Here is a 20,190-nt window from a genome sequence, read left to right as displayed (position 1 = left end):
TATGTACTGGATATTTGGTCATACTAAAGAAGTTGTAATGATAGTATTAAATTTTATGCATGGCAGTTGTTTTGTCCTTATCCTTCAGAGATACATACTGAAATATTTATAGAGAAAGTGGTATGTATGGAATTTGCTTCAAAATAATCTCGGGGTTGGGTAGGGTGTGGATAAGTGTAGAATCAATACAAGAAGGGTCATGAGTTAATTCTTACAGGTTGGTGTTGGGAACATCTGGATCTGTAGTATTCGCTATACTCTTGTGTATGTTGTGAAATTTTCATTATCAGAATAAAAGGATTACTAACACATACCATTTAAATAAACAAATAAATTTTTTTCAAGTAATTCTTTTACCACTACTGGTAATTTAGTGTTTGCTATTAAAAAGCATTTAATGCATTTTTTTATTATCTTGATAAATGGTTAACTCTGCTTAATTCTGTGACCACACTGATTTCTGAGCTGAAGAAATAGATCTTAATAGTTCTTTCAAGTTAACTATCAAATCTAAAGGGCATCGTTAGCCCAGAAGGTATCAAAATTTTAGTCCAGTCATAAGAAAACTAGTAATACAAGTGAATAGAATCCAAATTGGAATGAATAAGGTCCTCCCTTAGCTTATTAATGTTTTTAGTACTCCATGCTACATTAAGTTGCTACCTTTTTTGACAATGTTAGCTGCAGGTAACACACAGACAAGCATTTTCCTTCTCTTTAGCTCTGCCCTTGACATCTGTCCTCTCCTCACCTATTTCTCTCTCATTTGAAACAATCTATGGTTTCAAAAGATTGACCTGCCTCCTGTGAACAAGCCATTGGCACAGCATGGTTTCCACATCAGCTACTGATAAAAGAGCAGGTAGGCTGAGTCCCCCATAGAACACGACAGTCCTTTGAATGAAGCCATCACAAAGCACAATATTGGTGTGAATCACAGACAATCACAAATGTGACAGTTTAAAGCTTGCCTTCTAAAATTTATTCACCCTGGAGAAATACCTGGCTTTGCCTTTGTTTTTACGCTTCTATAGTTACCGGGGTAAGAACCTACGTGTTCTCCAATTTATGACATTGAAGACATGAATGAATCATTCCAGTTCAAAGCATTTGGGGAATAATAGCAAAGATTTGTAGTGATGAGAAGAGTTAGACATATAACGTTAACAGTGTAGAATAGCAAATCAAAGACAGAATGAAACTTTCAGATCTTGGTTCATGAATTCTTTCAACAGATCGGAGTCACTTAACACTTATTCAATTTTAGCCATTACAAACGCAATAACATTAACTATTTTCATGCTTATATGTAGCCCCACTTCTGTGTCTTTGTGTAGGGACATTTTTGAAGACTAGCCTATACTGACTGTTATTTATTACTTTATCACCCCTATAACCCACCCACCACCCAACATCTTATTTCAATCACTTTGGAAGAGTTACAAGCTTCCTGGTTGAAAAACTCATTTTTTTCCCTCCATTTTCATCTTCTTTGAATCCTCTATAGCTTTTGGCCATACTGCTCTCTCCCTTTCTAAAATTTTCTTTATCATTAAAAACTAGTATTTATTTATAATTCAGGGAATTAAAAAAAAAATACATGTTTTCCTAATACAGCTTTGGCCTAGAATGGATAGTAAGCAATGGCTGAGGAAGGCATAAAAGCAGAAGGAGCATTCAGAAGACCTTTCTGAATTTCTCCCCAAGTCCTGTGTGGATGCTCCTGCTCTGGCTCTTTATAACTTGAGTTTCCTTAACCCAGGTCTGTCTAATGTTTTATTTCTTAATGATATTTTCTGTAGGCAAAGTAACATTGTACTTAGTGCCTAGTTTTAGACAGGCACTTTAGCATTCAGAGGTTAGTTTGTGCTAATAAGAAGTAGGAACTGATAGGAAAATTGAAATCACAGAGAGTAGGTTTGGCTAAAGATAATGGCCTCTCACAGGTTAAAATCATATCTTGGAATTTTGGACTGCAGATATGATTTAGTTGAAGACCTTGAGATGGAAAGATAATCCAGGATAATGTTAGAGGGGCTAATGTAAGCACAAATGTCCTTAAACATAGAAGAAGGAAGCAAAAGAGAAGGTCAGAGTGATGGAACATGAGAAGTACTCAACCCATTTGTGACTCTGAAGATAAAGGAAGGGGCTATGAGCCCAGGAATGCAGGCAGCCTGGAGAAGCTGGAAAAGTCATAAGAATGGATTCTAGAGCCTCCAGAGGGAATACAACCCTTTCCATACCTAAATTTTAGCCCAGGAAGGCTTATCTCAGACCTCTAACCTCTTAAACTGTAAGATAAATTTGTGTTGTTTCAAGCCACTAAGTTTGTGGTAATCTGTTATTACCACAATGGAAAATTAACACACTAGATAACTTGTTCCAATTCACAGGCTAGTAAATCAGAGAGCCAGCTTATAGGTCCAGTTTTGCCTGATTTTGTTTTGTGTGATAACTTTCATGTCTATAAATATTTCGACAAACTTCTTTTTACAAATATTTCCCATATCTTAATTTCTAACCTAACCACATTCTTACATCACATTTTATATTTCAAACTAACAACTGAACACCTTTTATGACAATTTAATTTTGCCTTGTTGAGAAACAATTTTGGCCATATCACCACCAAACTAATTTATAAGTTACTAGCAGTAGAAACTATAAAATACTCTAATAAATTGCCTTTAAATATCATATACATAATAGATATTAAATTATCTTCTTAAAATTCATTTGAATAGGTGACCAAAAATATAATGCCAACTTTGAAATGATTTAAGAAGCCTCAAGGTAGTTCCTCTGCGTGTTATGTGCCCCAAAGTGTCAGCTCTGACTCTTGGGGAGTCTGGAAATGAGTGATGCTCACAATGACCTGTCCTCAACAGCCCAGCTCAGCTCCTCTAGTCTCATGCCTATGGCTACTTTTATGAAGCCAATCTATCTCCATGAGGTGATTTCTACAAGTACCTAAAGGGTGAACCTACCTAACCACCTTCTCACATTAAGTAGAGATGACACATACATCATCATAGAGGAGAAATTCTGCCAAGAGAACAATCTTAAATATGCCTCATATATTCTCCCTCTGAAAAAAAATCTGCAAAAGAGAACACTGTGCCAAGATTTGTTGAGCTGGCATTTGCCCCAAATTTTAAAAAGGTAACCTCGCTTGCCAGTGAAGTGTGAGGAGTGTAAATGAAATAAAAAATGAGAAAGCTTCAGAACCTGATGTCATTCCAACTACAGTTTAAAAATAAGAATAGCAGATGACACTCATGTAAATATATACACATTTTCTAAAACTTGACTGCCAAAAAGTTATGATGAACATCTTTGATAGGCTACCTTTTTAAGAGGACATATGATAAAGTTCTTACAACAACCACCCTGCAAATTCTTCTCTCTTCGTAGTCTGACTACATTTCTCCTGATTATTTTTGCTACAAACGCACCAAATCATAATATAACTTTGGTCAAGTCAAAAATGATTTATGAGGTACCAAGAGCTAGATTTCTGAAGCTCCCGAAGGACCCATAGCACACACACAACATTTTCAGAGTGTCTCTCTTTTCTCTATGTGGCTTTCTTTAACAAACATGTGCCCTGTGTACCGGTTTGACTGCTCACGGACTTCCCAAAGCTCGGCATGTAGGACTAATTGGTTGCACCTGAATAAATGCTTTTTAAAAATAAACCTCACTCTACACAAAATCAAGGTTAATCAAACAGGCACTCAGGCTGCAGGAGGGGAAAAATAACTTTAAAGTCAGATAGGAAGGTCATATAATATTGAAATTCTTCCTATTAAATGGGTTATGAACATCACAAAAAGTCGTGGTGATAATTGTCTTGAAAAAAGAGTAAATGGCTGTTGGACAGTTTCTGCAGTACCAAGTGTCCTGCCACAATCCTTCTATCAGCCTTTAACATAGTTAATTTATATAAAACCATTTACTAGAAAAATCTTACACACTTTTCCATTTAAAATATGACAATATGTTGTCATTGAATTCTGATTCTGAAATCACTATCCAGTAGAACATTTAATCACAATATCTAGACACAAGGCTTAAAGGACATATATCTAGGAAACAGAGGTAGTATTTCACCAATATGGTATCAAGCTTTATATCCTTTGTGATACCCAAGACATAAAACATAATAATCCATAAAAGCTTGATTGACTACAATTACTCAACATCATGTGGTAATGCGACAAGGTCATCAATAGTAAAATCTGATACTCTAAATTGAATCCATCTAAACAGCAGAGAATTGATGGCAGCAAAATACCCAACGCATTTGACCAGAAGCAATGTGGAGGGATAATTGTAAATGGAGACACTATGAACAACACTCCAGTGAAGTGCTTCATTAGGAAGCCAAGATCCTGTTCAATCTAAATATACTGTGGATTGTTGTTAAAGAACTGTAGCTACTGGCAAAGCATTATAAAAGTTATGAAAGATGGGGGTTTAACTTTCTCTTGTCCCAGTCTTCTTATCTGCAGTGAGTATAGAATAATATTATAGATAGTGACCCTAAACAGCAGGTAGTAAATACAGACACTGTTGAAAGCAGACGTCACATATATTTTGTATGGAGGAGATGTTTCCAGTTTTTGCCTATTCAGCATATTATAATATTAAGTATCATTGTAAATAGAAGTATTAAGTCTTTAGTGTTGTCCTTTTTGTGTTTCAGTCATAGACTTTATTATTATAATGAAAACCAAATGAAGGTAATTATTTGAATTGTAGATTATCCATGACATGAACATTTTAGACATGCATCAAATGCTTAAAGTACAGAGCATTCTAGACTAAGTTCAGATCAATTTTTGCAGTCTTAACATAAATGAGATTATTGAAATATGAACAGAATACATTTAAATGTCAACATTCTCAATAATCTTTTTAGGACTGTTAAAATATGAATATTTAAATAGGGACTTGGGTAGCTCCAGGATTAACAAGGTGGGAAGGACAGTTACACCTTCAGTCAAGTTTGCTTTGCTAGTATTTCTCTCACCTTTGGGTTTTCCAACATTCCTAATACAGATTCCACTATTTTGCACTTCCATACATATATTTTAAAGCTACACAGAGTAATATATTGATTTGTTCACTGATTCATTTATTCTACATATCTTATTGAGCAATGCATTATTTATTTTTCACAGTCTTTAGCCTAGGTGTTGAAATACAGTGGTGAAGATAAAGTTGCTCTCTAATGGGGATTATAGTCTAGAAAAATAGCCAATACCAGGTGTGAAGAAACCAACTTGTTCTGGTTTTCAAAAAGCTGATTATGTGTATATCGTCTGAGCTCCTTTTTGAATGACATCATGCTGGTAACTTAAAATCAGCCCTGGTGGGAATACTGACACCATGAAAACTGGCTAACACTACAAATCATGATGTCCCTCACCCCTCTATGACAAGCCAGTTGTTAAATATTTTCCAGGAATATCACTGAGACAAATAAGGTAAATAAATAAGTAATCCAATTTTAGGTAGAAGTTTCTAAAATACATGGTTATTAGAAAATGATTTTCTGAGGTAACATGTGAGTGAAGATCTGAGCTATATGAGGAATGATGACCTACCTGTCAAGATCTTGGGAGAGGACACTGAAAACAGGAGAAATAGCAAGTGTAAAGAGGTTGATACAAGAATGAACTTGATTCATCCCAGAAAGGTCATTGTGGCTAGAACAAAACGGTAGCAACACATTGTGGTCAGCTATGATGCTGAAGGAGCATATAAGGGCCAGGTCACGAGGGTGTACAGAATGTGGCAGGAGTACGAATTTCATCTATGCATGTTAGGAAGCCACTGGGGGATTTTGAGCAGGGGTGGGGGGCGGGGTGTCGGGGAATGAGATCCAATGTATATTTTTAGAAGATTGCTATGGATACTGTTTTGTGAGTAGGATATGAAGAAGGCATGTGAAAGCAGGGAAATTAATCAGGAGACTCTTCTGTGGTTCTGGTGAGAGATGATGGTATCTTACACTAAGTGGTTATGGTCAGATCATGTCAGATTCAAGATATATTTTGTAGATTGAGTTCACAGAACTTGGATAAAGAAAATGAAAGAAAAAGAATAATCAAGGATAATTAACAAGCCTTTTCTTTTGTTTTATTTTTGCCTAAACAACTGGATTAAGAGTGGTGCTATTGCTGAGAAGATACATGTTTAGGGGAAACAAATCATCAGGATTTCTGTTTTGAGCTATCAAGTGTGCAACACTCCATCAGATGTGCAAGCGGGTGTGTTGGTTGGGAGATGAATGCAGTGTGTAATGTTCAATGGGTTCTGCCATTTTAGGATGTTTCATAACCTTTCTGTGCATCATTTTTTCCCACTTGGAAATAAAAATAATAATACAGTTCCATCATAAAGTTGTGAGGATTACCAAACATAATCCACATGAAGTGCTAAGAACAGTGTCCAGCCATATTAAGTATTCATTAATTATTAGTTATTATCATCAGTAGCGATACTTTCACCGATTTCTCAGCAAATACATAAGATCTAAGTCTGTTATATATTTTTATATAATCTTCAAAGAGAAAGAACCTTGCATATGAAGTTGGCAAGAGAATATAGACCTACTTTGAAACTGTTATTTTAGAGAAAGGGAGAGTCAGACACACAAGGACAAGGATAAATTAGATGAATGGACAAATATCTTCTAGCTGTGGTAAAATCTACCTGAGTCCCTATTCCCGCCTGTCTTTGCAGTTCACCTGCCACTAGTCAGTTAGTTTTGGGAATTTTTGCTTTGTTTTGTTTTGTTTTTATATGATAATGACTGAAAAATAGACAAAAAGGATTGCAAATAATATATAATGGTAGAATGCATTTTAAAATTTATTTACTTATTGATAGGCACTTAACACTTGCTTTGAAAGGTTGTATTGCTTGCTCCTGTGCCATTGGCAGGTACCATAAAGTCCATGGAGTTCCCCGAGATTCTGCTAGATGTCCTGTCTCACTTGTATTATCCTTGCAATTCAGGGAGTCCACAACCCGAAGGAGGTGTGGAAGCAGGAACATGGTGTGTCATTTATTTTTAAATAATTAAATTTCTAAGGCTATATAATTATATGAGAAAGATTTTCATAATGTAATATCCAGTTAACGAAGTTTAAAAGGACGTAAACTTTTGTCTAGACTACCAATTTAAAATGCATGTGAATTTGTATGTGCATGTGTGTGTGCTCAGGAGAACTAAAATAAAATAAGCCCAAGTTTTAATGCTGCTAACCAACTTTTATAAAAGAGTAAAGAGGAATCTATATCCAAAAGTGAGTTCATGAGAAAAAAAACCCATAAATACAGCTATACTTGCTATTTAACCCAGGTAAAAATTCCAAGAAGTATAAGGGAAAAATAACCAGTAGGGAAGTACCAATGGAAAAACTAAATGTTTCAAGAATAAAATTTTAAAGTACTCATTTTAAGCCATACTGTAAATAATAGAATGTAATGATTTTAAAGATATATAAAATATGTTTGATAAAATTTACTTTTATATCAACATGTAGTTCATGAATTATCTTACAATTAAAATTTTAAATAAAAAGCAAAAAATTAAAGCTGATTAATATAGTCAGTATACAGACAGGAAATAAAGATCATTCTCAGAAAACTGACAGTATAGCCAAATTTTACAAGGACTGTAAATAAAAGTCTATTTTTTACCATTTATAATACCTTCTTTAAGTAAATTGCTAAAACAGAATCTCTACATTATGTAATCAGTAGGTACAATCATTTTTGTTTAAACTGAACCCTTTTGGAAACTTGAAAGTGGGCTCCTATGGGAAAAGCCACACATTACATCTTAACTTTAACGGAAGTGTAAAGACTTAGATTACTGAAAAGTTTATTTAGGTTTAAAAGTTTGGATTAGAAATTTATGCTATTCTGAGTAAGATGTCATTTATATAATCCTATTACAGAGGAGGGAGATAATTTAATAAAGAGAATAATGCCATAGTAACACAAAGAAGAAAGGTCAGAGACAGGAAAATTGAGCAAAGGTGTCCATTTATTCAATAGCTATTTATTGAACACCTGTTACATTCCAGTCACCAGTATCCACATAAATGCTGGAAAAGTAATAAAATTTTGTAAGGGAATTACCAAGAACTCTTACTTATCTCTACATTCAAACAGAATAATGTACACCCAGAACTTTAATCCAATCATCAGTACTAATTTTATTTCAAATATATTATTTTATCAACATTCTCAGTATTTTTTAGAGATATTTGAATGAAATGTGTAACTTTTTAAAAATGCATGTATCTAACATAACCCATTTTGTTCTAGCAAGTTGTTTCAGCACCTTAACTTTCATTATCTATATTTGACAATATTAAAAGACATGTAATTTTTTGTGTTTAAAAATTATGCTTATTTTCTGTCTTCAGAAATACTTCTTTTGTAAAATGTAGAGTATGTAATTTTATTTACTGTCTATGAGTAATAAGGACTTTAATAGCTGTGTTGATATATAAGCATTCAGGCAGGCTTTTCATTGTGATTATAAGAGAGAAGTTAAGTGTGCTTCCTTAGGAAAATCAATGAATCACACTAGAAATGAAGAAATAGGGATTTAAACTCTGAAAATCATTTGGACCAAAGTGGATCGATAATAATCTTTCCCATTGTAATTGTAATTGTTTAAATTTTTTCTTATCAAAGGCTTACAAAATTCTGCATGATTCATTTAAAGAAAAGTATTTAAATTGACCAATAATTAGCACTTAATAAAGCAATAACTCTCTCCACTGCATTTTGAGAAGATCAAGAACACCAACAGTCATTTAAAAAGTTAAATCTGTATTCCAAGTTATTTCTATACATATGTGCTAGAAGTTAGTTATATATTTGATAAGTCCTAATTTTAACTGACAGGTAGAGGTTTCTAATTTAATGTTTTTTATATTAATCTATCTTAGTTTTTAGTAAAATTATCACAATTATTAGCATGTACACATGCCAACATATGTTGTATACAGCAGAGAAGCACTGATGCTCTTAATTACTTTAACATTCAGGAAAGGAATTAAGTTGCATGAGGTTCTATTTAGAGTATAGAGGGAAGGTTCAAAAATAAAAAAGAACTGAGTTTGGACTCTGGTTCTGTTGCTTGCCAATTGCATTTTAAGCAGGTTGCTAAATTTCTCTGATGAAAAAATGTTCTCATTTGTTATAGTATCTTCCTTAGAGAGTTGAAAAAATTCTATAAGATAAATCATATAAAACATTTTTCCCAGTACCTGGGACCAAACAGGTTTTCAAAAAGTACCATTAGTAAGTGCCTTGAGACAAAAAATAAAAATAAAAAAATAAAAAATAAAAGACCCTTGCATTTCTTAAAACTAATATTGAACATATTATATTTATATTGTAAAATTATATTATAAAACATACTTTATACAAATAATAAAATGGATCATTTCCTACATCAGTTACTATGTTTGTTTGTTTGTTTGCTTTGTTGTTGTTATTGATGAAACATTTCAGCAAGCTGAGCAAAATCGTCCAGGATTTAACTTCCTTTAATGCAATGCCTGTATTAATCATGTTTCAAGGTTCTCAGATTTTATATGAGCATTCTTCACTGCTATTCTTTCCAATAACATATGGTCTAAAAGTTATTATGTATCTCTCAGAATTGTTTATCCCAAATTATCTCAAGAAATGTTGGAGAATCAAGAAAAAAAATCTGAACCATTATAGCACCTCATACCTATTAGGATGACAATTATCAACAAAAGCAAAAGAAAGGCAGAAAATAACAAGTGTTGGCCAGGGCATGCAAAAATTGGAAAATCTGTGCATTGTTGGTGGGAATGTAAAATGGTGTAGCTCACTCAGTAATTCACTTCTGGGTATATACCAAAAGAGGAACAAGGCAGACACCCAGATATTTGTACACCTAAGTTCACAGCAGCATTATTCATAATGACTAAACGATAGAAACAAGCCAAGTGTCTATGGAAAACAAATGGATAGTTAAACAACATGTGGTATATAGATACAATGGAATATTATTTGGCCTTGAAAAGGAAAAACATTCTGACACATGTTGCAACATGGATTGATATGGAGACATTATGTTAAGTTAAATAAGCCAGACACAAAAAGACAAGTATTGTATGGCTTTATTTATATGAGGTCTTAGAATAGTCAAGTTCATAGAGACAGAAAGTAGAATGGTGGTTTCCAGGGGCTGGGAGGAGGAGGAAGAGTGGGGAGTTACTATTTAATGGGTACAGAATTTCAGTTTTCTAAGATGTAAAGAGCTCAGGAGTTGACACTGGAACCTCAACAATGTGAATGTAAGAATCCACTGTACACTCAAAAATGATTGTTAAGATGCCAAGTGATGTATTATTTAGATTTTGCCACAATTTAAAAAATAAACCAGAGCATAAGTGACTGACCATAAGTGAAAATGTGGTCCAAAGTGTTAAATACTGCTTGATTTGAGAAGAAAAAGATAATCTTAAGTAAAGTGTAACTCTGGAACATAGAGTCTCTTTTTAAGGAAAAATAAAGTGAAAAATATTGTTGTTGATTGTCAATGAATGCAATGATGTGGACAAAAACAGCTTTTACAAAGAACTTGCTGATATATTAAAAGGCAGTGAAAGAAATGGGCATAATTTCAGGGATGAATTAGGAAGCCCTAGAGGTTCTTTTAAAAGAAAGACATGTCAGGTACTCTATATCATATTACTCAGCGGAATAACTTCCTACTAGGATCGGAATATTTGTGTCCCTTGAAAATTCATATGCTGACATTTAATCCCCAAGGTTATGCTATAAGGAAGTGGAGCCTTTGGGATGTGATTAGGTTATGAAGTCAGAGTCCTCATGATTGGGTTTAGTGCCCTCATAAAAGAGACCCCCTTGCCACACCCTGTCCCTTGTCCCTTCTGCGATATGAGGCTTTAAGGAGAAGTCTCAGACTTCCAGCGTCCTAGCTGGGATCTTCTCTGTCTCAGTATATACTCATCTTTATCTAGATATACATATAAAATGGTGACAAGGCCACTTGGAGGTATGTTAATCATGCCATCAGGATGTTCTTTTACTGCTTAAAAAAAGTCTGTGAAGTCTCAGTTCTATATACTATAATAAGATAAAGTAAATGTTAATCTAAGAGTGAAATCTATATTGTGACTGGTTTAATTTCCTTGAGTATATTCTAACATCATTGGAAAATATCTTTGCTTTCTTACTCCAATTTTTTATTTTTCTGTTTTATTTTATTAACATTGCCACATTTCCAGAATCATTAATTAAGTCAATTATTCTCAACATTGATGGATTGAAAGCTGATCATTTGCAATGACTCCATTAAGAGAGTTGGAAGTGGGGATGATGATAAAGCAAAAATAGAAATTTTCTTTAAATAATATTATTGAGAAAATGATATATTCCAGCCCACTACTGCAAGACTATAGCACAGAAATAGTTAACAGTATGAAGAGAGTAAGCTAAATTAAATATTTACTCTGTATCTTGAAGATTATTCATTTTGCTTCCCAACCTGACTTACTAAATTAATATAATCATAATGACCCAATGCAGAGAGGCAACTGCTCATTAATGTTTTGGACTGATTCCATGGTTGCACTACATTACGAAGCCGATTTTTCCTTAGTTGTGTTCATTGTTTCAGCTAATTTGACATTAATCTACCATGACCTTCTGACAACAAAATTGGCTGTACAGCCACATTAAAATATTTGTAAAACAAACAAAACTGAGGTGTTTTGACAGGGAATATATTACTTTTAATATTTAGACATAATCTGGCTAATAAGGATGCTATATAACCTTTGTTGCTATACAGTTTTATTACCTATTACCTTAATTTGAAAATTACACAGTCAACATTTGCAAGTTTAAATAAATAAACAGAACACTGATAGGTGTTGTGGTGATAGCTTCCAAATTAAATCTCAGTGTTTGAAGCCATTCACCTTCTATTAAATGTTCTCTAATAAAAATATTGTCACTTATTGAAATTTGATTTATTTTTTCTATATTCTGATATTTTCAATATCTGAGTGGCTTAAATTTGTCCTCTCAGCTGCTGTATTGCCAGAGTTGACCACTCGAAGAATAAAATGGGAGAACACACCGCATCCCACCTACATAATGAAATGCAGTTGCGTTTTATGTGTGGAAGCCATCTTACAGTTGTGAATAATTGCCTACATTCTGTCTATTTTAAGCAGTGCTGTTCAGACTTTCCATAACAGAATTAGTATAATATAAAAATTTTCACATATATTTTCTTACATATTTTTAATAGATCTCTTTCTTTGTATTGTTATTTCTGTTTTGAAATAGTTCTCTACCTTATTTCCTGGTTTCAAGACTCACCTGCCAGGGTAGTCATCTGGACACTATTTGAAATAGGATTTGCAACTCTAAAATGTTTACATGTTCATCATGTTGCTAGAATTTAGTTTATGACCATTTTATATCAAAATGCATAATATTCTGCCTACGCTCTTGTTTAAACCCCGTCATGGTCACCTTTCCTCCTTTCTTACATCTACATTTTTTCTACTAGGAGATAATACAAATCAATTAGAAAATTACAGTCCTAGATTACTTTATTTTAAAAGGGGAGTGAAATTGGTTAAAAACTGCTTTTCCCAAATAAAACTATAAATGTGGTAAACTCACACAGAGAGTGACAAATATAACTGAAGTTTAAAATATAAAGATATCTGAGTGGCTTAAATTTGTCCTCTCAGCTGCTGTATTGCCAGAGTTGACCACTCGAAGAATAAAATGGGAGAACACACCGCATCCCACCTACATAATGAAATGCAGTTGCGTTTTATGTGTGGAAGCCATCTTACAGTTGTGAATAATTGCCTACATTCTGTCTATTTTAAGCAGTGCTGTTCAGACTTTCCATAACAGAATTAGTATAATATAAAAATTTTCACATATATTTTCTTACATATTTTTAATAGATCTCTTTCTTTGTATTGTTATTTCTGTTTTGAAATAGTTCTCTACCTTATTTCCTGGTTTCAAGACTCACCTGCCAGGGTAGTCATCTGGACACTATTTGAAATAGGATTTGCAACTCTAAAATGTTTACATGTTCATCATGTTGCTAGAATTTAGTTTATGACCATTTTATATCAAAATGCATAATATTCTGCCTACGCTCTTGTTTAAACCCCGTCATGGTCACCTTTCCTCCTTTCTTACATCTACATTTTTTCTACTAGGAGATAATACAAATCAATTAGAAAATTACAGTCCTAGATTACTTTATTTTAAAAGGGGAGTGAAATTGGTTAAAAACTGCTTTTCCCAAATAAAACTATAAATGTGGTAAACTCACACAGAGAGTGACAAATATAACTGAAGTTTAAAATATAAAGATATCTGAGTGGCTTAAATTTGTCCTCTCAGCTGCTGTATTGCCAGAGTTGACCACTCGAAGAATAAAATGGGAGAACACACCGCATCCCACCTACATAATGAAATGCAGTTGCGTTTTATGTGTGGAAGCCATCTTACAGTTGTGAATAATTGCCTACATTCTGTCTATTTTAAGCAGTGCTGTTCAGACTTTCCATAACAGAATTAGTATAATATAAAAATTTTCACATATATTTTCTTACATATTTTTAATAGATCTCTTTCTTTGTATTGTTATTTCTGTTTTGAAATAGTTCTCTACCTTATTTCCTGGTTTCAAGACTCACCTGCCAGGGTAGTCATCTGGACACTATTTGAAATAGGATTTGCAACTCTAAAATGTTTACATGTTCATCATGTTGCTAGAATTTAGTTTATGACCATTTTATATCAAAATGCATAATATTCTGCCTACGCTCTTGTTTAAACCCCGTCATGGTCACCTTTCCTCCTTTCTTACATCTACATTTTTTCTACTAGGAGATAATACAAATCAATTAGAAAATTACAGTCCTAGATTACTTTATTTTAAAAGGGGAGTGAAATTGGTTAAAAACTGCTTTTCCCAAATAAAACTATAAATGTGGTAAACTCACACAGAGAGTGACAAATATAACTGAAGTTTAAAATATAAAGTTTATATTTTAAAAGGATCAGTAAAAATTTTTACTTCATGACATTCAACTTGAGACTTAGAGGAAATTTTATAAATTAAAAAAATACACAGTATATTTTATCATAAGAAATATGAGATTATTTCATCCTATATTTAATTCTCAGCTTAACAAGATTCTTACATTATGGTTGCTATTTTGCATTGTTGATTCATTCAATCATCTATTCATTTATATGACTTTATCAAGTGACTCATATGCTGGGCACTATTCATAATGTGACAATTAAAAAAATCTCCACTTTCATGAAAATTATATTTAGAAAGGCAAGGTAAACATTTAACACAAATAGTAAAATATACATAGTAAGTTAGAGAGCAATATATTTTTTAAATTTATTTTATTTTATTGTTGTTCAATTACAATTGTCCCAATTTTTCCCCCATTATTCTCCCTTGCCCCGCCCACCCCTGCTCCCACAGTCAATCCTGACCCTGTCATTCATGGCCATGGGTTCTTTATACATATATGTTCCTTGATTAGACCAATTTAGTTTATGTAGAAAAATAAAGCAAGGAAGTGGATTAGAGTAGAGATGGGTTTACAATTTTAAACAGAATTATCAGGGAGGTCCTTGCTAATAAGGTGACTCTTGAATAAAACCCAAAGGAAGTAAAGAAAACACTCTATGGAAATTGGACAAGATAAATTCAGACAGAAAAAAACAGTAAGTATTGATACAAAGGCCTTCATGACCCATTGAGGTAGCTAGTAGGGCACCTGAAGAAGAAAATTAAAGCCAGAGATGAAAAACAAGGATGATAAAGAGCCTGTAAATTCTTCTGGGCCGTTGTGCTTTTCTCGCTGCATGCAATGGAAAGTCATTGGATTTTTGGTAGAAGGAGTGATATGATCTGATTTTGTACTAATAAGGTCAATGAAGCTACAGTATTGAAACTAGATTGAAGGGGAGATAATTAGAACAAATGTTCCGTACAATATAGACACTGAAGCTGGTTGCCAACTTTATTAATGATTAAAAGGTCAGCACAAATTCATTTAGAGGGAGAATATATTTTCTAATTAACCACAGATCCTAACTGTGACACTGAATCAATGATCTTAAAAAAATAAAACTAAAGCAGGTAAAGAACTGTCATTTTAATTATATTCTGCTATACTAAAACAAGATGTATTCATATAGAACATTTTGAACAAGAAGGTTATAATATCCACTATAGTTAGTTTTGTATTCATCCATTTAGCAGTGATCCAAATAGTACCAAGAAAAAAATTCAGTGATTTGAAAGCAGCTGTGGACCATTCTTTCATCATATCTGCTGAGTTTCTGCTAAAGGCTGAGCATCACGATCAATATAAAAAATCATAGACCTCTGACTTCAGAAACTCAAAATCTAGTGGGACCACAGGGAAATAAACATCCAATCACCATGCCATGGGTTAATGTCTTAAAGACATCTGTCTACAACAGGAAACCCTTACATCAAATAGACTCTTTTGAATAAAAGCATATTTAACTGGACTATTTAAATCTTAGATGGCTTTTTAATACATTCATGTATAGCTTCTCTCCTTATTTAGATAATGAAATATTATATGTAGGGATATTGTTTGTACTGCTTTCTACCTGTTGAATGATTAATTATGAATTGTATCTATCTCACTTTTTCATTATTTAATGGGTGAAACTAATTTTTCTAAGCTATAGAACTAAAGATTCTATTAATAGGAATGAGTAAGAAGAGAGTGTAAGAAGAGTGCATATGATAAAATAATCTCTCTTCAAGATTTTAAACTTGAAAACCCTTATTTTGTTTAAACAAAATAAATTTTGAATATATAAAAAAGTTGAATACATTGAAATATCTCAGTGTATTTCATGCTTTTTTTGTTATTACAGAAGGATTCAATCATTACATTAACAGTTAAAGGCTTTATGAAAAAATACTTCTATGCTATTAACATAGATTCTAAAAGTATTATAATATCTGCATAGATATAATAATACAATCTCATTTTAAAACATAATTCTTATTTAATATTGTTAGCCTATTTCACTAAATAGGTCTCTATGAGGTCAGCAAATAAAATATTTATGTCAAGAACATGTTGAAATTGATATCTAAAGCTGCAAGACAATCTTTCTTGATAACTGCATTTTTAGTTTTTGGGGATAAACCAGAAAGAAAAGGGTACTGTTTGTTGAGTACAGGGAATGCCTAGATATGAACACATCTAATTCCACGACCTACCTGGATTATGCAGGAGTGAATAGGACCTCAATATGTGTTAACAAGTTCTATTTAAAAGCTGCCCCTCTGTATTTTACCCCACTTGCTAATCAGCTTTCTTCCTAAACAAATGAAAGGGCCAACATGAGAAAATGGTCCGATTTAAACAGTCATAAAATGAGATCGAATATGACAAACATGTGAGAAAAATCTGGTTGAAAAGGAACTAAAATGAAATATGTTAGACATCCTAATAACTTTCAAGCCCCTATTATTGTTTTTTAAATTGATACATATTTTTCTTTATCCATACACTAGGTTTTTGCATACTCATTGCTGGAACAGTTAATCTTCTCTTGAGTTTATGCTTCACTAGGACATTACAATAGCTACAATTGCCAGATGGAATTTATATTGCTATTTTCATTATTTCAAATTTCTTGCCATGATTTTATAATATTTATTTTGCTAATCTAGTAGTTGGGGCACAGCATGATTAAATCATTTGCTCACATTATGCTGTGAGTAAATAATAGAATTGGGGAAAGTTAATAATCCCTTAGTAATAAAAATCTAAAAGCAATCAATTTATAAAGTAGCTACTTCTCAATATTGTTATATTTTTTGTAGTACTTACCTTGAATGTTAAAACGTAAAAGGAATGTTCCAGTGTAATCTAAAGGTTTAATCAAGGAAACCCAAAGGTGGCTGCTTATATATAAAATAGTTTAATAAATGTGTTTCACAACAGAGCCACGCACATATCAATAACAAAAGATAAACTGGCACTTGTTAAAATTCATACATCTCAAAATATATAGGAGAACCGATAAATGGTCAAACTTCCTGCTGAATGACTGACAAACATTTAGTGCTATTTACCTGTTCATTGTAAAACTGCTGCCCTGGATTTCAAGTTAGATAGTAGTTCATATTATGCCAAATGACCTATTAATCCTTCATGTTGCATGTAGGTGGAAAAGACAAGTTATGCCATTTTATAAACATACTAAAATGTACTAGAAATGAAAAAGCTAGTCTCTTTTTTTACTACAAAATAGATGTTGGCTATATTCTCCTGTCGAAACCAGGAGATTATAGTGTGGCATTTCTTGAACCCAAACAATGTAGCTCCCCAGGCTAGGTCTTCAAATCCCAGTATAAGAAATACTAGTATAGTTTGGGGTCTGAATTAAGAGCACTCAGCCTGAAATCCCATCCATGCTTACAATAAACTTTGTTAAGAAGGTTAACTCACTTAGCTTTTCTGAGTCTCAGTGTTTTTCAACTATTAAATAAGGATAATAATACTAGCTGCGTTATAGGCTTACTGTGAAAAGCACATTTAAATAAAAAAGGATGTCCACATTTTCTCTGTTGCTAATGCATTGAAACATGTGTTCCTGAAGCTTTTCTCCTTAGTTAAGTTCTAGGAACTTGTTTCACCGTTTGTTACTCCAAAGCCAAAAGCCAAATGAGCGTTCTAAAGCCCCTTCTTTTCTGAGGAACTCTGCTATAAACTCTGGCTACAAACCTGCTTTACTTTTTACATCATTAAATCATTGGCTAAATTAATATCTGAGTCAAGTGGAAATAAGATTTATTTCATGTTATAGATTATGTTCCCTTCTCTTGAATACAGAGGAAGTTGACTTACAGGAAGTAGGAGAGGGATGAAGTAAAGAACATGAGTGGGACCATCCTGGGAGATGGGAGCATATGAGGTCATATCTGCACCACATGATCTAGGTGTAGTCCAGACTTTGCAGTCAGCTAGATCTGTTTTATAAACGGATTTCCGCCATTTGTTATGAAGACTGAATTATAAAAGAAAGATGTCTTGAATATTCACTCATCTTATGCCATTAAACCAAATGGGAAGATAGAATAGGAAAATAACTCCATCTAAGTCCTGAGATACCATGTGGGAACGGACAAGTGAGGATGCAAAGCAAACCTAGAAAAATGTAAATGGTATCATTAAAAAATGGACGTTCAGATAAAATCTTTGCCCTGTTGAATAAATAAGATATATATGTTGAATAGAAATTATTTAGTAAAAACTTATAATTGTACCATGTAGTGCACCATACACCATTGTGGTTGAGCTCAAATATAAGTGATTTATGCAAATTATATCAATAATTTACTCTCTTGTTCCATGTGCAATCTGAAAAAATTAGGTGGAGAGTAAACCAGAGCAATCAACCATCACTATTTATTTATTGCCTATTCCAGGAAATGACCTGAGGCAATAGAGAGCAGACTCACTCTTGATTGGGAAGGCGGACCTTCTGACCACATAAAAGGGGAGAACATCTGTGACTGATAAAAGACCATGGTGTCTATATCAGCAGAGGAATGAAGTGCATCTTGAGGCTAGAATTTGCAGGAAATTCATGCATAAGACTTCACGGACCTAAAGCGTGATTTATCAGTTTGGTAGTTTGATCCCCCATTCCTGGATAGTGCTCTGAGACTTCTTGAGAGATCCCTTTAACACAAAGCTGATCTTTATCTGCTAGTATGAGTAGAAATAAATCCAGGGCAGTTGGTGACTTAGTGGTGACACTGAACCCCTGTTGTTAACCAGTTGTCCTGAGGATTCCCAGGTGGGTGGAAAGAGGGTCTACTGTGAGACCCATAATCAGCTCTTTGCAGTTCCTAAATGTGTGCACCCTGGCCAAAATGGACCCAAACCCTGAAGAGGGTAAGTCATACTCCCATTATGTAAATGATTGGGGACTATTTGACCCCTGAGAATGTGACAGATCCCCAACAACTAGTGCTTCCTTCCACTATGTTCACCTGTGGGAGCAAGACCTGTATATAGTTTCTGTCAATAACTCTCTTGGCCATTTCCTCTCACTGATCCTGAACTCCCTTGCTACTCTATCTCTACTGGGCTGGAGAGGAGTGGCTAAGAGTCCCACGCTCACTCCAGGAAGTGGAGAAAAACAGACTTAGTTACAGAGTTCAATGCCTCTAGCCTTAGGCCTCAGTTAATTAAATAGGCTTTTGTATTTAGAAAAAAAAAAACATATGGGAATGTTTTTCCAGATTCCATAGTATTTGAAAGTGTAAATACGTTGGGGTGGTGGTGATTCTTGATTAATAATACCAGCCTAACAAATATTGTGAAGAGAAAGGAGAAAGAAACTAAGCATGGAAGGCACCTAGGCCTATGCAACACAAACTCAAACAACTTCCAACATCGATTTTCAACTACAAGGCTTGTTACCTCATTTAGAATCCCAAGTTTAATTTAATAATCAACTGCCATGGTTGGCTGAATTCTCAATAATGAGGTCAATTTCTCCAGAGCCTTCTTATCCAAGAACCTTCAGTACACCACCAAGAGCAGAGTAGAAACAATGTAGTATTTTAAAGTTAAAAATGGCACTATTATATTTTCTTTATGGAAAATTTAGTTGCTCTATATTTTCATCATTAACTCCCATTAGTCAAAACAGAATCAGTTCTTTATTCAGTGCTAAACTCTTTCTCTCTCTTTCTTTTTCTTCCTTTCTTTCTTCCTCCCTTCCTTCCTTCCTTTCTTTCTTTCAGATTTTATTTAATTGTTTTTAGAGGGGGGGAATAGGAAGGAGAAAGACAAGGAGAGGAACATTGATGTGAGAGAGAAATATCAATCAGTTGCTTCTTGTAAGTGCCCCAACCAGGGACTGAACCTGCAACCCAGCCAGCCATATGCCCTGACCTGGAATCTAACCAGTGACCCCATGCTTTGTGGAATAATGCCCAACCAGTGCTAAGCTTTTCCTGTGAATTCATTTCAGCTATGCTTTAGAAATAAATGCCAAAAAATTCAA

The 20,190-nt window shown here is 33.7% G+C and overlaps 1 protein-coding gene across 1 annotated transcript in view; it reads right to left on the bottom strand.

Annotated features, from left to right (window-relative positions):
- Nucleotides 1-20,190, bottom strand: part of LAMA2 (laminin subunit alpha 2) — a 521,547-nt gene that overhangs the window by 366,350 nt on the left and 135,007 nt on the right. The gene's annotated exons all lie outside the window — the stretch shown is intronic.

Source organism: Furipterus horrens, unplaced genomic scaffold, assembly GCF_987537825.1.
Source record: "Furipterus horrens unplaced genomic scaffold, mFurHor1.1.pri manual_scaffold_6, whole genome shotgun sequence".
Lineage (NCBI taxonomy): Eukaryota > Metazoa > Chordata > Mammalia > Chiroptera > Furipteridae > Furipterus > Furipterus horrens.
Note: the sequence above shows the minus strand (reverse complement) of the source record. Positions and strands in the feature narration are given on the sequence as shown.